The sequence below is a fragment of the Capra hircus genome, chromosome 11 (genome assembly GCF_001704415.2).
Source record: "Capra hircus breed San Clemente chromosome 11, ASM170441v1, whole genome shotgun sequence".
Classification (NCBI taxonomy): domain Eukaryota; kingdom Metazoa; phylum Chordata; class Mammalia; order Artiodactyla; family Bovidae; genus Capra; species Capra hircus.
In genome coordinates, this window is record NC_030818.1 from 44,367,703 (window position 1) to 44,386,500 (window position 18,798).

General features: G+C 47.7%; 1 protein-coding gene across 2 annotated transcripts in view; it reads right to left on the reverse strand.

The window, feature by feature from the left end:
- Window positions 1-18,798, reverse strand: part of LIMS1 (LIM zinc finger domain containing 1) — an 81,045-nt gene that overhangs the window by 55,312 nt on the left and 6,935 nt on the right. The window lies entirely within an intron of this gene.

An 18,798-nucleotide genomic window follows, 5' to 3' on the forward strand; every position in this document is an offset into this window, starting at 1 on the left:
CAAACCAAGGATCGAACCCACATCTCCTGTACCGGCAGACGGATTCTTTATCACTGAGGCACCAGGAAAATGAGGCAGATCCAGAACAAGAAAACAACCCATCACCTCCGCTGGTCGCCCCAGCATAGAGCCTGAGGAGGGGGGTCTGCGAGGCAAGCAGAAGGTCTCTGTGGGCAGAGGAAGCTCGGAGATTCAGGCTTGGCCCCGAGCCTCACCTGCAGCCCCGACCATCAGGGCTGGTGGATGTCTCACGTCATATGCACGCAGTAAACTTCCAGCCAGAATCATGTGGTTTTTGTTAATTCACTTCTTTCTGGAAACTTGGGGACAGGCTGTTTGTCAGGAGAATCAGGCCCCTGCCCCACTCCTGCTGCAGACACAAACCCCGGGAAGGGGCCACATCTCTTGGGAGGAGAAAGAAAGGGAGGAAGCCTTGGGCATGTGCGCACATGCACACACACATGCGCGTGTGCACACACATGCCCCAGTGAGGTGAGGACTGTGCGGCAGACGGAGGTCCCAGGAGTCACAAGGCCCCCAGGGCATGCATAAACACACCCCCACACACACATGCACGCACACGCGCACGTGAGGTGAGGACCCTGGGGCAGGCGGAGGTCCCAGGGAGAAGCGCCGCTGAGGCCAGCCCCCTCCAAGTCACTGCTCCAAGTCACCCCCTGCCCACCGGAGGCTGGGTGCCCTATAAAGGGACCCGCCTTCTCCACTCACCCATGGTCAGGCTTCTGTTTTCCTTCATAGGCCCCCAGACAGACACAATACCATCAGGTTAGTTCCTCCCCACGGAATATCCCTTAAATGAGATATTCAGAATACATGGATCTAACCTGTAACATGTTCCATGTCCACGCATAGCTTTTCAGCTCTGCCTCTGAAAGGCTCTGGGATAATTTCAATCCACTTGTTTTACCTAGTCTATCAAGTGCTACTGAACCTCTCCATCTTGAGCTTTTTCATTGTTCATTTTTAAAAATGTAGTTGACTGTGCTGGGTCTTGGTTGCGGCACCCAAGGTCTTTGCTGCAGCGTGTAGGATCTAGTTCCCTGACCAGGGGTTGGACTCATGCTCCCTGCATTGGGAATGCAGTCTTAACCACTGGACCACCAGGGAAGTCCCACTTCTCCATCTTTAAACATTCTTCTTACATCCTGACTATGAAACACATTATAACCCCAAAGTTCATCATTATCCATTCCTACATATGAGCTTTCCCTATGGCCTCTCGTCTCACTGGAGAAAACTTTAGTTTACCAATCATGTCTCATTTAAACAAAATAAACCAGAACAAAAACCTTTTCAATGGACCATCATCACCGACTCAAAGGATATGAGCTTGAGCAAGCTCTGGGAGTTGGTAATGGACAGAGAACACTGGCGTGCTGCAGTCCACAGGGTCGCAAAGAGTGGGACACAACTGAGCAACTGAACTGAACTGAACTGACTGTCTTAAAGGCTCTGAGCTTCTGTGAAAGTGTTAGTTGCTCAGGTGTGTCTGACAGTTCGCGGCCCATAGACTGTAGTCTGCCAGGCTCCTCTGTCCATGGCATTCTCCAGGCAAGAATAGGAGGAGTGGCAGCCATGCCCTCCTCCAGGGGACCTTCCCACCCAGGGACTGGACCCAGGTCTCCTGCATTGCAGGCAGATTCTTTACCACCTGACCCACCAGGGAAGCCCATATTTGAACTTCTAAATATGATAAAAAAGAAATTAATACAACTTATGAGAGTAAAGTAAAAAAGCCAAGCAAACTTTGTTTACAAATCCCAGGCATTCCTAGAAAACTCAGTGTTTATTAAACTGTGTAAAAGTACTCTTTTACCATATCTAAAATAGAAGTTGGTGCTATGCTCAGAGAATTATAAAAAAATGCTTTCTTCTTTTTTAAGAAACTATGGATGCAAACTCTGACATCCATCTCCCTGGCCCCAACTTCATGCTTTATCCCTGGCCCCAGCAACTCCGTATCTATGTGCCCCAAACCATCAAGGTAACAAAAGTGCCCACAAGCTCCCAGGGGCTCCTTAGGGAATGGGCTTCCCTGGTGGTAAAGAATCCATCTGCAATGCAGGAGACCTGGGTTTGATCCCTGGGTTGGGAAGATCTCCTGGAGGAGGGAATACCCAGTCCAGTATTTTTGCTTGGAGAATCCCATGGACAGAGGAGCCTGGTGGGCTACAGTCCATGGGACTGCTAAGAATCGGACATAAATGAGCAAATATCATTTTTCTTTCCTTAGGGAATGATTCTAGCTCCACTGATAACTACTAATCCAGAGGATTTCTGAGGTCATCAAGCTACCTAATGGCCAAAGCGCAGACCACCTGAAGGGTCTTCCGCCACAAGCCTCCCCTCTGCCCCGAGCCCCCTGCCCTGTCTGTGGCCCCACCACGACTATCGCAAGTGCAGACAAACATCAAACTGGCCTTAGTCCAGTCCCTCCTGAGGCAGGTGAGGAGCGCGTGTCCTGTCAGTGCCACCCGTGACTCCATCTGTCCTGTTGGCACTTCTGTGGGTCACGTTTGGCTACAGACTCATGAATCCTACATCACCCATTATCCAATGCCCTCTCCTATTCTCAGGAAAGACTAAACACCCTGGATGACTCAGACTGACTTCTGGAAGAGTCACTGCAAACCAAGACACAGTTTTTCAGAGAAAAGAGTGAAGAGGGCCTATGAGGGAAGGTGGGCACAGGAGGGCGCAACTGCACTGCCCCCCGTCCCCACCGCAGGTCAGGGGGACAGTGCAGACCCTCAGTCCAGGACAGCAGGACCCTGAGGCCATAGTGGAGAAAAGGGCCCAACAGACTCCAAGGAGAGAAGGGGAGAGGGGAGGACAGCTGGGAGGGAGAGGTGGCTGTGCTAAAGGGCGAGGCCAGGAGCCAGGCTTCTGCCTCAAGCTCACTTTGGGTGTGGGGGGCAGGGGACAGGGGAGGGTCAGGCCAGGCTGCACAGGCATGGGGCCAAGCTTGCTGACTTCTGTTTCCCACTGAGAGAAGAAGGGTTAGCTCCCATTTTAGAAGCACACACTACGCGTCTGTGTGTGTGTGCATGTGCGCTCAACTGTGTCCTGCTCTTTGCGACCCCATGGACTGCAGCCCACCAGGCTCCTCCATCCATGGGATCCTCCAGGTAAGAATACTGGAGTGGGTTGCCATTTCCTTCTCCAGGGGATCTTTCTGACCCAGGGATCAAACCCGCAGCTCCTGCATTGGCAGGCAGATTCTTTACCACTGAACCATGTGGGAAGTCCTATGCTTGCAAATGTATCAAAAAAAATACACCACTCCAGGTTTAAAAATCCAATCCCCCTTGACCATGGAGGGAAAGTTACAAATGATAAAACAAACTATTGAGGAGAAAAGTAGTGTGAGAAGTCAGGACTGATGCCCACAAAGGTGCTGGGGCCTGTTACCAAGTGGATGCTGCCTACAGTGGCTAAATACTAAAAAGTAATAAAAGTATTCCCCACTGAATGTGGAGGTATACTTACTCAAATTATTAAATTTCAACATGGGAGTGGGTGGGGGAGAGATGAGGACACAAAGCGTGGAGGACTTGGGGGCCATAAAAGCGATCTGGAGCTTCCCTGGTGGCTCAGTGGATAGGAAATCCACCTGCAAATGCAGCAGTCACGGGTTCAACCCCTGACCCAGGAAGAACCCACATGGTGCGGAGCAACTAAGCCCATGTACCACAACTATTGAGCCTGCCCACCCAGATCCTGTACACGGCAACAAGAGAAGCCACTGCAATGAGAAGCCAGCGCATCTCAACTAGAGAGTAGCCCCTGCTCACCACAGCTAGAGAAAAGCTCGTGCAGCAAAGAAGACCCAGCACAGCCAGAAATAAATAAATGAAATTTAAAAAAAACCCACTCTGCATGATACCAGAATGATGGACACATGTCCTTATGCACTTCTCCAAACCCACAGAATTACAATACCAAGCATAAACCCTAATGTAAACTAGGGGCTTTGGGGACCACAATCTGTCAATGTAGGTTCATCAGTTGCAACAAACGCATCATCTGGTGAGGGATGCTGATAACAGGGGAGGTTGTGCACATGTAGGGTAGAAGGTGTACAGGAAATCCTATACCTTCCCCTCAACTTTGCTCTGAACTTAAAAATACACTAAAATATAAAGTCTTTTTAAAAAATTAGCAAGGTTGTAAAAACTGAACAATATTTAATTAGTCCCCAACTCAAGCATGAAAAATTTGAAGCCAATTCTATATTAAGTTCTATAAGCCAATTTTATATTAAGTTTGCAATTTTGGAATTTCCATAGGAGCCATACAATACATTTCACTGATAAAATCATGAGCAACCCACAAAAGCTCAATCCAAATTGCAGCTGAAAAACACAGTAGTGTAGCAGCAATCCAGGGATGATCATCTTGAGTAAGTTATGTCACATTTCTCATCTGTAAAACATGTATGGGCATACTAGCCATGGGAATTTTATGTGGCGTTCAAGTTCAAGCTGAAGTGAGAAAGTTGTACCCCAGAGTCATGAGTGACGACACTCTCCACAATGCATTCTGGGGCTGAGTGACAGGCAAAGGGGAGTTTGGGGTTCAGCAGCCTGGACCACAGGTACAGGGTCTGTGCAGAGGGGGTCCTGGGCAGCACGAGAGCGGCCAGAGGGAGGAGAGCCCCCGGGGGGGCACCCATCAACTCAGAGTAGACGTGTCTGCCCCACAGAGGGTTTTGAGAGCAGGGACAACATGCACAACCCTCGACTGTGAAGTGTTCAAACAAAAGCAACACCAGATGCTCTCCAGAGCTTTAATCAGCTGTTCTCCTTTGAAAAGCCTTTTCCTGATGCTGTCTAGAGTTCTGCAGCGCCTGGAGAAATTTCACCCACTTCAAAATAGAAATTCAACCACAAAACTCTTGTATTGTGTGCCCTTAGGAAAAAGATATTCAAAGCCTTAGTAAATATCCAGACCCAATCAAAAGCAAAACCCACACAAAGAGCAGACTTTCAACCTCACCCCTCGACACACACAAACTCCCAAGTGGGCTTCCACTTTATTTGGATTCAGGCGTCTTCTAAACCAGAACCTGGAGACTGAATAAAGATGTTAAAGCATAATAAAAAAGCCAAAATTGAGTGCAAACCCACATCAGCCATCTACTACCTGGGAGGAAGGTCTTTAACTTCAGTGAGCTCTTCAAAAACCTCCAGGCCCCTCACCACCACAGCTGGCTTTGGGTGTCAGGGGTCTCCTCAGCCCCTTGAAATCTTTGCTCGGGATGTCCTGACAGTGAAGTCTGCTTCCACCTCCCACCCATAGACATTTCTCCAACCTCCTTCTCTACCCATCACTCATCACCACCTAATACATCTGACGCGTTTGGTTCTGACCTCTCCCCACAGCAGAGACATAAGCCCCTCAAGAATGGGAGCTCCATCTGCCCAGCTTCCTCCTGCGTCCCCAGAGACTGGGACGTAACTGCCCACAGTGAGGTCTCAGGCCCACTTAACTGAGTCTGCAAACTCAAGTGAATTCGTTCACCCCTCCACTGGGGCTAATATCACCTACTGTATTGCAGGGTTGTTTTGAGGATTACTTAGAAATAAAAATTAAAAGCACTTTGCAGAAGGCAGAAGGCAGAATCATGAAGAAACAGAAAATCTGAGCTGGTAAGTTGACTGACTCAGTAAACAAAACCTCCCAGAAAACAAAAGTCTAGGACCAGACTTTTATTGAATTCTACCAAGTATTTAAGGAAGAGTTAATACCAGTGACTCTCAAACTCTTCCAAAAGATAAAAGAGGAAGGAACACGCCCGAACTCATTTTAGAAGGCCAGCATCCATCATCCTGACATAAAAAACCAGACAAGAATATTGTAAGAAAAAAAATAGGCTAATATCCCTAATGGACATAGATGTAAAAATCCTTAACAAAACATTAGCAAATTCAACAATACATTAGAAGGAACTTCCTTGGTGGAATGGTGGATAAAAATCCACTTGCCAATGCAGAGTACACGGGTTCCATCGCTGGCCCAGGAAGATCCCACCTGCCACAGAGCTACTAAGCCTGTGAACCACAACTACTGAGCCTGTACTCTAGAGCGTGTGTGCCACAACCACTGAAGCCCGTGCACCCTACAGCCCACGCTCAACAAGAGAAGCCGTCACAATGAGAAGCCTGCACGCCACAACTAGAGGGCAGCCTCTGCTCACGGCAACCAGGGAAAAGCCTGAGCAGCAATGAAGGCCCAGCAGAGCCAGAAATGAATAAGTTATTAACAAACACACACACACACACACTTCACGCACTGGCTGGCACACAGCAACTCAACTACCATTAGTTTCCTTTCAGTTTCCTAGTCGAGATAACTGGCTAACAGCTGCTGCACATTTCAGGCAGGAAACTAAAAACATGGCCGAAAGATCGCTGCAGGCAGTTAAAACACAGGGGGAAGCAGGGCCTCCTGCTGCAGAGCTCCTCAGTGTACCTGTGACTGCGAGAGACGTGAGAGTCTCCACCTACAACAAGGTCAGTGCAAAAGTCGAGAACAGGTATAAAGTTACTAATTTGACAGAAATTCTACACCTTCCAAATCTAAAAGGAAGAAATGAGACTTGTATTCATATGGCTTCTTTTCATTTCACTTTTCTAGTAACCCATTTTTATTGTCCTTCACAGAAGCACCGGTCAACAATGAACTGGAAAAAAGTCCATGGGGTTGAAGAGAGTCAGACACAACTGAGTGACTAACACTAACTAACTTACTACTTTGTTTTGTCTTATTTTTGGCTGTGCGGGGTCTTTGTTGCTGCCTGGGCTTTGCTCTAGTTGTGGTGAGTGGGGGCTACTCTCGAGTTGCAGTGTGTGGGCTTCTCTTGTTGCAGAGTGCAGGCTCTAGAGCACACAGACTTCAGTAGCTATGGTTGCCGGGCTCGAGAGCCAGGCTCAGTAGGTTGTAGGACACAGGCTTAGCTGCTCTGAGGCATGTGGGATCTTCTTGGATCAGGGATCAAATCCATTGTCTCCTGCATTGGCACATGGATTCTTTACCACTGGGAAATTTTTTTTAAAGAAGAGCCTCACTCTTCACTACAACTTGGGGAGCATTGGCCAAGCATGCCTGGTGCAGTCCAGGAAGCCAAAGAGAACCAGCAAAGCTCGCTCACACTGCACGTTCAAGAACTGTGGGTGGGCCAGGTTCCAGGCCAAGAGAGGATGGATTGGGGGAGGCTGTTGTGGGTACAGACCCAATGAAGGGAAATTCCTGGAGATGAAGCAGAAACACCAAGACGCACAGGATGGGCACAAAGTCAGGTGAAGATGAAAAAGGCTACGGTTGCGGTTCGCAGGTCCTCTGTCCCCAGAGGCTCTGCGATGGTCAGGCCACCCACAGCACCCCCAGTGCCCACACATGAGCCCCACGCACTTCACAGCCTCTATGTCTGCGTCTCATGGCAGTTTTGCAACCACTGCACTAAAGCCTCATTTTCTGGGAGAACTTCACCCTTTACCCTCCTTTCTAACATGTCAGGGCCAGTGGTTCTTGGCCTGCAGGCAAGCAGACCTGGCCAGGCTCTCAGAGGACACGCGGCTCCAAGGGAGACCTTCCCCGTCAGCCACGCTTGGGGCCACCAGCCCCTCCACCCATGGAACAGCCCCCTCAAGCAAGGACTCAAAGCCCACTCATCTCTGTGTCTTTTTACCATATAGGATTATGTGTTAAATGCACAAAAACTAAACAGCAAGTCTTCTGGGAAGAGATGAAATGTGTAATGCTCACCGTCTGAAACGGTCACTGTGCTCACCTTTCTCTTCAGCTAAAGTGTTTACAGGACGTTCCGTGAGGCCGCCTGGCTCCCTTCCCTCCTGGACGAGAGGCCAGGGGAGCTGTCAGCACTTCCAGGAGACCGTCCACTGCCCACCTCAGTCAGCCACATGGGTGATGAGTGACACACCCACCCACGTTTTCTTTCGGGGCGTCCACACTGTTTGCCAACAGCTCCACAAGAACATCCAGGACAGCAGAGCAGAACTGCAATGTGGCTCAAACACTTCTCAGTTCCCATCTGGCCCATGGGACCCACAGAACCACCGCTGCTTCCACACAGGATGAGATGTGGGCGAAGACCCAGACCTCTAAACTACGTGGTACTTCACTCCAGCCCTTGAAAGGCCTCTCTCCTCCAGCAGAGGACCTCCAAAGACAATCTGAAAAGCAAGCTTTTGTCTTACCAGTTATTACCGCTACTTTATAAACACCGAGTCTCTTGTACCGCACTGTAACCCGAGGAAGGATGCACAATAGCCAAGTCCCTCACAATAAATAATACACAGACACTCAGCACTTCCTGCAGAAAGGAAAGCAATAAAAATACTAACATGGTGTCCATAAGCTTGTTCATAGCCCAGAGATTTTAACAAGAGAATCAGACAGTTGCAATGTTTAGCAGCTTGGAAAAATGCTACCTCATTAGAATCACTGGAAAAGGTCCTAATGCTGGGCAGGATTGAGGGCAGGAGGAGAAGGGGGCAGGGGGGCTAGACGATGAGATGGTTGAATGGCATCACCAACTTAATGGACATGAGTCTGAGCAAAATCTGGGAGATGGTGGAGGACAGAGGAGCCTGATGTGCTGCAGTTCATGGGGCGACAGGAGTCAGACTCCACTTAGCAACTGAACAACAACTACATTAGTTATATATATATATATAAAACTAATGTAGTGTATGTGTGTATATATATATATATAAAACAAATGAGATCTGCATACCTGTCCCTCAGCTACTCAGACTTACTCCAGTTCTCCTAGAGCCCAGATCTCTCTGGTCTCTGGGTATTCAGAGGCCAACTCTTCAGCAGCAAGAGGAATAGCTCTGTGCCCTTCCCTCACCCCTGCAGGTGAGGGCCGCAGGGCAGTCTGTCGTCCCCTTCCTCAGGGTCTGTGCCTGCCCAGTCCTTCACCTCCAGGATGGTCACATCCCCGAGACACTGCTGTGAGAAGCGTCAGGCCTGGGAGAAGAGGGATGGAGCCTGTTCGAGTCTTTCTGTCTTTCTCTGGGGAACTCAGGGCCGCGCTACTTTGCCACTAAAAAGGTTTCCTCCCCCACACCAGCCTGCCAGCACTTCTGGCTTCCGGAAACCCTGGGTTCTGGAAAGTGGATCTCTTTGGGGCCAGAGAGGGATTGTATTCCTGTCACATCTTGAGACTTACTTTTCTCCACACAAACAATATAAACAACCATTGAACCCTGTCTACCTTCAGGAAACAAGCTCTCCATAATTGTTGCAAGCACGTCTCACTAGCCAAGATGAATGCATACCTCTCTCCACGTGTGCCAAACATGCGCCAAGGCTAAAAAACACATGTGCTCCTTCTTTTTCCCCAAATAACTATCCCCTTCCTTGTCACTCTCTCTCCCCTACCCTTAAAACCGGCATGATGGGAAAGGAATTTCTTCCACACATAATGTTGGGAAAGTGGATTTCCATATGCAAAAGGAGGAAGTTGGCCCCTTATCTGGAACTACTTAAAAATATTAACCCCAAATGAATTAAAGACCTAAAATTAAAACACAAAACTCTATAAAAGACTCCTAGAAGAAAACACAGGGGAAAGAGGGATGACATTGGACTGGACAATGACTCCTTGAATATGACACCAGAAGTACAGGCAACAAAACAAAAATGGACAAATTTGACTACATCCAACTTAAAAATTCTGAGCATCAGAAAAGTCAACTAACAATCAACAGGGTAAAAAAGTCAACCTATGCAATGGGAAAATATATTTGCATATCATATATGTGATCAGGAGTTAATATTCAGAAACAAAAAAAATTCACATAATCCAACTAAAAACTAGGCAAAGGATTTAAAACAGACATTTCTCCAAAAAAATATATATATATACATATATATACACAGGTGGTCAACAGAGACATGAAAAGATGTTTCCCATCACTAATCATCAGGGAATGTAAATCAGAACCACAGTGAGATACCCCCCTCACAGCCATGAGGATGCCTATTACAAAACAAAACAAAACAGAAAATAGCACGTGCTGGCGGGGATATAGAGAATCTGGCAGCTTTGTGCATTGTTGGTGGGGTTGCAAAATGTGTAACAGCTGGGGAAAAATGGATGGGGGTTTCTCAAAAAGTTATAGGCAGAACTGCCGAAGGAGCAGCAACTGCACTTCTAGGTGTGTATCCAGGAGAACTGAAAGCAGGGTCTCAAAGGGATATTTGAACAGACACGTTCACAGCAGCATCATGCACCACAGCCAAGAGGTAAAAGCAGCACAGACATCTCCCGACAGATGATCGGTTGATTGTCACTGAACCCCTCAGGGAACACCAACCACACAGCCGTAAAAAGCAAAGTCTGACACAGGCCTCAGCATGGATGCACTCTGATTTTGTGCCCAGTGAGACAGGTCCATCACCAAGGGACAAATATGGCGTGATTTCCCTTATGTTCGATATCTAGTGTAGGGAGGCCTACAGACAGAAAGCAGAACCCTGGCTGCCAGGGCCTGGTGGGGAGGAACTGGGAGACACTAATCGCTGGACACGGAGATTCCCTTCGGGAGGATGAAAATGTTCTGGAGGTCTGATTCAGAACAATGTAAATACAGCTAACACTGCTGAACCACACACTAAAAATGGCCATGATGGTAAATTCTACGTGCTTCTTAGTCACAACGTTTAAGAGAAACACCATGACACACTTGGCAGAGCAGGAGTTAGAGCCCCGTCAGCTCAGCCCCTCGCCGGGTGCCCAAGTCAAGCTGCAGTCTGGGTGCAGACTCCCCATCTCTATGAATGAGGGAGTAAATAACACATGTCCTGAGATGCTGGCCTGAAGCTTACAGGAGACCTGCCAACACAGAAGACCTGCACAGCGGGATGGTGGTCCCACCCGCAGGGGCTGCATCTACATATCCCATCATCAGAGCTGTCCCCGTCCTCACGAAGGAGAGGCTCCCTGAGCCGGGTCCGTTCCCCTCCGGGCGACCTGCCAGGAATCCTCATGGGGAGTGCTGTGATCCCCACTCTGCTAGCAAGGAACCTGGCTGGAGCATGGTTGTCATTGTTCAGTTGCTAAGTCTTGTCTGACTCTGAAACCACGAACTGCAGCAGGCTAGGCTTCCCTGTCCTTCACCATCTCCCGGAGAAATGGTGGTTATATTTCCCTTGCCAGTGAAAACTCTACATGATGTCCATTCCAGTGTGAGAGCCCCTAAAACCCTGTGACCTCCTGTTCTTCACAGACAGGAGCCAGGGCTGGTGGTGAGAAAACGAAACTGAGGATATGGAAACAGAAGGGGCATAATATAGAAACAGGACACAGGACAGTCTCCCAAAGGTCAGTTACATAATCAGAATAAGAAAGGTAACTTTTACGTTTACAATCTACATTTCCCAAAACTGGTTTAAAAGGCTATCTAATTTCAGGCCTATCTTTTAATATATATATTTATTTACTTGGCTGGTCCAGATCTTAATTGTGGCATGTGGGATCTAGTTCCCTGACCAGGAAGTGAACCCAGGTCCCCTGCATTAGTAGCTCAGAATCTCAGCCACTGTACCACCATGGAAGTCCCCTCAGGCTTTTCTTCAAACAAGGTCACTGTTGTTTACTTGCTAAGTCAAGAGTCTTAACTCTTGGCAACCTATGGACTTTGCCCGCCAGGCTCCTCAGTCCATGGGATTTCCCAGAAAGAAAACTGGAATGGGTTGCCATTTCCTTTTCTAGGGGATCTTCAAGGATTGAACCTTCATCTCCTGCATTGGCAGGCAGGTTCTTTACCACTGAGCCACCGGGGAAGCCCCGCAAACAAGGTCAGGCCCTCCTAAACACTCATTTTCATACTCAGCTGTCTTTCAAAGCAGTTTTAACTCTAACACAACGTATTTCTTGGGCTTCCCTCATAGCTCAGTTGGTAAAGAATCCACCTGCAATGCAGGAGACCCCAGTTTGATTCCTGGGTCAGGAAGATCCGCTGGAGAAGGGACTCTAACATTCTACCCACTCTAATATTCTTGGGCTTCCCTTGTGGCTCAGCTGGTAAAGAATCTGCCCACTATGCAGGAGTCATGGGTTTGATCCCTGGGTTGGGAAGATCCTGTGGAGAAGGGAAAGGCTAACTACCCACTCCAGCATTCTGGCCTGGAGGATTCCATGGACTGTATAGTCCATGGGGTTGCAAAGAGTCTGATACGACTGAATGACTTTCACTTTCTTTCAACGTATTTCTCCAACTAAGATAGAAAAGAGCCAATCAACGCCCTCTGTGACGCTAAAAGATGAAATCATACGCCAACTGCACTGAATTTGAGACCTCTGCCCCCATCATGCATTACAGCATCCATTGCCCATCACCTGCCAGAGACTCATCACCTAACGTGACAACATCACTAAGCATCTTCCATGCCCGCAGTGTAGACGGGGTCCCCCAGGAGCCCAGGACACAGGCTGAGCTGAAAGTGAAACCATCCCCCTCAGACTGGGCCTCAAACATACTTAGCTGGGAGTCCAGCCCAACCTAAACCCTGACTGGGGCTTGAATCTTCGGTCTTTTAACTGGGATCACACACCTCATTTTGACACTTAATGAAGCTCAGGTTCTAGATGTCTCATAGCAGAGAGAATTCAGTGAGAGACAAAGTCTAGGTAAGAGAAGGATTCATTTAGAAACACACTCCACAGGTAGAGCGCAGAAGGTGAGACTGGCCCCAAAATATGGCGTGGTTAGTTTCCATGTGCTGGGTAGTTTCATAGGCTAATGAGTGGGAAGATTATTTCAACTATTTTGGGGAAGGGTCAGGGATTTCCAGGGATTGGGCCACTGCCCCCTTTTGGTCTTTGAAGGTCGTCCTGAGAACTGTCATAGTGCCTGGGCGTGTCAGTTAGCTTGCTCAGGTGTTACAGTGAGTGTACACTGAGGCTCAAGGTCTAGTGGAAGTCAACTCATCTGCCATCTTGGACCGTTTGGGTTCTAATCAGTTTATGTCGCCTCCTCGGGCTATGTTATTCTTTCACAGGTTGCACCCTGCCCCCGCCCCATTTTAGGAGGAGGTCAGAGATCAATCCAGTCACAAGCAGCCCTGGGTAGAGACAGATGGAGCTGGAGAGCTCAGGGCTCCAGCCCAGCACAGGTCTTCAGAAGCTCTGGCTTCCCCTCAGGGGCCACGCGGACCTCTGCACACCCCTTGTGACCCCGGGGGTCAGGCCCGTCAGGACAAGAGGTGGGCCATTGGCAGTGCTGCCACCCATGCTTCCTTCCAGGAAGGAGGTCAGGGGTCAGGGAGGGTAGGTCACAGCCATTGACGGGAGGGATGGGAAAGGCTTTGCCAAGGAGGCCACATCTGAGAAAGACTCTAGGGGTGGTGGAGTGGGCCCTGTGGTCACCTTAGACCGAGTGACAGTTGGTGAGAGGTTCTGGGCTGGGGGCCTGGCTGGTGAGCTGGAGGAACTGCAGGGATGCAAACATGGCCAGAGTGGCGTGGACAGGGCTGGACACAGGGCGGGCAGTGCCCCATCGCTGTGAGGACCAGGGCTGCTCTGGGTCAGGGGATGCCCACAGAGGCCTCCGGGCTTGAGGACAGGGTGGGACTCTGGCTTTATGGAGACCAACCTAGCTGAGGTTTGAACAGTTGAGTGGGGTTGGGGCAGGGAGCTAGGAGGAAGGTGGGGGCATGGGGGTGGTCAGGAGACAGATTCCACAGTCCAGACGCTAGTGACTAGACCTCATCATGACTTGGCATTTATTCACTGGGGGCAGAGGTGAGCCATGCTCAGGAAGGGCACTGAGGGATTGCCCACCCCACCTCTTCAAGGACCATCTGGTATGAGCCCGAGGTACGGGGGCAGGACAGGTGGGGACCAGGCTCCATCTCTCTACTGGACCCCAGCACCTGAAAGGGGCCCTGGTAGGAAGGTCTGGAGAACAAATGGCCACCGAATAATGGCTCTCAAGGCTGATATAGTATCAAACCATTTATAAACGTGTGCCTGTTTTTGTCATTGCTGATCAACTCATGGTTACAACCTAAAAGCTGAGAGTTACATTTCATTCTGTGGAAAGTTTTAGAACTTCAAGCCAAGGGGACAGTATCTCAAGTGACCCTGAGAGAACTGCTCTGAGGAGGTGAGGGGAGGAGCCAGCTTATATAGAAGTTTTTGCAACAAAGGGAAGGTAGTCTGAACATCAGAAGATGATTGTTAAAGAAAAACAGATGTCCCAAGTTAAAGAATTCAGCAATTTTCTGGGTATGGGAAGATGCAAGAGTCTGGGTTCAATGAAATTATTCCTTCGACATTACGCTCTCTGGGGCCAGTATCCTGTGTTTTCCTCTCTCTTTTTTTCAAAGTCTTTATTGAATTTGTTACACTATTGTGTCTGTCTTATGTTTATGTTTTGGTTTTTTGGCTGCTAGGCACGTGGGATCTTGGCTCCCTGACCAGAGATAGAACCCACCCCATCCTTCCCCTCCCCTCTTGGAAGGTGAAGTCCTAACCACTGGGCTGCCAGGGAAGTCCCTATCCTGTGTGTTCATGTCCTGAGTGTCCCCAGGGCTCACCATGGAGAGTGGCTGCAGTCTGATGGCTGATGGACGGCAGGTGTTCCTTCCTTCCTGGGTGCCCTCAGGGCTCACCGGCTCACCATCCGTGATGGCTGCAATCCCTGATGACTGTGACATCCTTGTTTACTGATATGGCAGGAGACATTCCATTTCTCACCAAGGTGCACACATGCGCACTCATGCACACACGTGCACAGACACACACACAGGCACACACACATGCAGATGTACATATGCACACACATATACACGTGTGTCCACACACGTCCACACACACGCACACACAGCTCACAAAGCACGTGCAGAAGGGGATTCCAGATGCTGCAGCAAGTGCTTCACAGAATGAGTGAGCTCCACTCCACAGAGCACTTGAGGGTGGAGGGTGACAGGCTAGGTTAAAAGCAAAGTGATTTTAAATGTCAAGAGTGGAATTCCTCCTCAGAGGTCAGCACCACCACACCCTCTCACAATCTGGAGGTCAAGTCTAACTGAATACAAACCAACACTCTGCTGCAAAATAAGAGTAACGGTTGGGAAGTTATTAATAATCAATCATAAGACAGAAAAATTTTATTTTCTTACTTCCTGTGGAACAGAAGCTAATACTGATCACAGCCAATTACAATCAACTCATATTTACAGACTGAGAAACCAGAAGGAGCTTCTTTGACTGTGTGCACAAGCCCCCGGGGACCACACATTGGGTATCTCAGACACTTGGAAGCTGCCAGGGGCACTTAGGAACTCTCAGGACCAATGTCCACATTGTCCAGGAGGGTGTCCATCATGGCCACGAAGGAGGGGTTTCCACCTGCACAGACTCTTAGCTGAGGCCAGTCTGGGTGTGGAGGCCAAACCACACAGGTTACCTCCCACAGGAGACGGAGGTCAGCCTCCCCATGGGCGGGACCCAAGCACTGCGTCAGGCACCCTGGCAGCTCATTTTCCTACCGTTAAACATGTTCCTAACAGTCTCCTCGCAGCTGATGTCAAAGGGTGTTTGCCTCAATTACCTGCTGGAGACTAAGCCCGTTTGTCAAATAAAAAAAAAAGAGAGAGAGAGAAATGCCAGAACAACAGAGGCGGTGAGGACTGTGCAAACCCAGTGGGCTCTGCTGGGCTGTCAGCAGGGAGCCCACAGCCCCAGGACAGGAAGGGCGATCACTGCGTCTGGATTACCTGCCCTGCTGGTAGGGGTCAAGAATGCTGCAGTGAGACGTCCTCCTGCTCCTGCACATTTCTGAGGTGTCTAACAGCCCAAGGTTACTCCTCTTTGCTGGGAAGTGTTAACAGAACAGTAAGATCTTATATTTTACATCTCTATTTCATTAAACATTCAGCCCTTTGTTCTGCATGGGTCATTAAGAAATCGTGTTTACTGACAGAAATAAACCAGTTCTTTTTCAAACACAAACAAAGTTGGGGCCCTGGACACTGGCAATCTCTTGAAGCATTTTACACTTCAAACTTGGAAACTTTAACTTACAGAAACTACCTACTCCCTGATTTTGATGAAAGAGGATAATATATATGAAACTGACAGGGTTAACTTGTATACTCCAAGTGGATAGTGTCGGAATTGAATTAAACAGCAGGGCAAACTGTAGTACGAATAAGGCTGCATTTCACATCACATTCTCTTCTCATTTAGAATTACTTTCTTGGGTTTGATTTACAGAAGTGGAAGTTCTGAATTACAAGTTATAAATCATTTCAGACTTGATACATACTGCCAAATTGTTTTCCTAACAAATTTTACCCATATATTTTCACACCTGTGATATAAGGTAACTATGTTACTAACTTTACCTGTGATACAAGGTACCCATGTTTTTAACAAGATCTGCTAATACTGTAAAACTGATAGTATCTATTTTAATATGCATCTCTTTGATGAACCACTAATCACGCTGCAACACGTTTTGTATTTTTGTACATTAATTTTATTTCCCTGTTTGTTTCTATTTTGTTACATTTTCTCCGTCCATGTTCTTTCCCCTACACACATATGAGGTGCTCATATTCTGATCAATTCATAATACTAATGCTTTCTATCTTGTTTTGTTGCAAATGCTTTTCCCAATCTGTTTTTTGTTTTTAATTTTCAGAAATTTATTCTCCTTCCAATAAACCTTTCCTTTTGGTTCTTAAAACTTCTGAATTTAAAAAGTACTTCTCATTCTAGGAATCTGGGAAACATTCCTATTACATTTTCATGTTTATCTGGCGGATTTTATATGTAAGTATTAAATATTATCCATCTGGAATTTCTGCTGATGGAAAATGAGACTCTAAGGCAATAAACTGGCTTTTCCCCCTAACTGCTAACAAAGGATCTCACCATTTTATGGCACTTTAAGGAGTAAGTTTCCTCTTTTCCCCTGAAAACCTGGTTACCCCAGACTCTGTGTGATGAGCCGTGATGGGTATAGACAGACAACACGGCTCCCCCCACCCTCACTTTCCTCCCTTCAGGAAGCAGCTCTCTGCTGTTCTTGCCCCTTTATTCCTCCAAAGAAAGAAACATCGGGACAATTCTACCAATTTCACCAAAAGGCTCCACCTGGAATTCTGATTAACAGTACTGAAATTAAATAGTAATATGGAAACTGAAGAAGTTCACAGGAAAAACTTAACGTTTCACCGGGAAAATTTCACCTCTACCCCTGGAAGCCTCACTGGCACGGAGTGGCACCTCCTCAGGTCAGAGAACTGTTCCTGTGCTAACCCCAGGAAGACAGGGAATACTGAAACACCGCACAGAGTTACTGAAATCACATGGAGTTAAAATAAGCCTTCAAATTGATCTTAATGCTGACTGAAGCCATCTTTATTAGCATTTACTCAGGAATGACATTATGGCAACATTTAAAGAGCTCTATTTCACGAAGCCAAAAAGAATACACACCAAATAAAACATGACACCATCATTTATTCATTGACAAGTACTTCCTGAGTGCTTCCTAGAGCTCCGCACTGTCCGTGGGCATGGCATACCAGGGCTCCCTACAGCCCCGGCAGCCTTTGTGGACAATGCTGATTGTTAGAATGTAAGCTCTTTATCAAAATGCATCTAACAGACCCAACCTCAGACTTCGACTTTCATTCCCCCATTTGTTCAGCTAATCTCCAAGAATGCTTCCTCCTGGGAAGCTCAATTAGCCTGACTGTGCAGAAGAAAGCTTGACTGCTAAAAAGTTCCCAAGCCTTGTGTCCCTGGAGCTCCACCACCCACTTAATCTGCATCTGCCGAAGCCCCACATTCCAAAAACCATCACCACAACTTCCTTCATAGAAAGTGTCTCAATGACTGAACACATCATCAGAAAGAGATGCGGGTGTATGTTTATTTTAAAAGCCAAAAGGGCTCAAGATGGGAAAACGCTTCTTTTTAAGTCTGGTCTCACGGTCTCCAGATGACCTCTGTGGGAAAACTGAGACCTCTGAAATTTTGAGGAATTGTTGGAACTTTTTTGTCTTTTGTCACATTCAACGGACAGCTATGTAACACAGTTAAAGCATCACTTTCCAAGTTTCACTGCTGTCCTTTGTCATCACCAGTAAACCAGGAGGGGAAAGCATCTGAGCAGTGCTGGGAGGCCCAGGTCTGAAGCAGAGAAGCAGAAGTCTCGTAGCCTGTGTACAAGTACCCATGCTATACACTCTGTTAACAGCATCCAGAAACTGCCTCCAGCAGACATCTGCAGATGCCTTGAGCTTTGGGCAGATCTGGCAAATACCCAAAGACAAAAAGTGCTTTCATTTCCTGGTGTGAGTAGGCCAGCACTGGAAAAAAAAAAAGGACATTAAGTCCAGAACCAGCATTAAATTATTTCAGACACTAGCCTGGCACCCAGTTCAGTTACATCACTGCAATTCTGGTCTGGCCTATGAGACAGATAACCTAGTGTCCTATACGCATATATTTTCTAAGGTTTTTAAATTTTTTTCATCATTATCCTCAAACATGTAAGTATAGTCAGTTGCCCGAAATGGGCTAAGTGCTAACAGAACCTTCCAGATTCTAGTCAGAGCTGAAGCTTTCTCAGACTCATTTTTGAAAACAGAGAACCAGTCTCAGCTATGTTTACAAAGAATCCACGGCTGTTACAAAAACATCACTGCCCACACTCGGAGAACAGAGTCTGCTGGTGTGCTGGGTGAGTTACTCCAGCTCAAGATTCTAATGAAGACTGCACT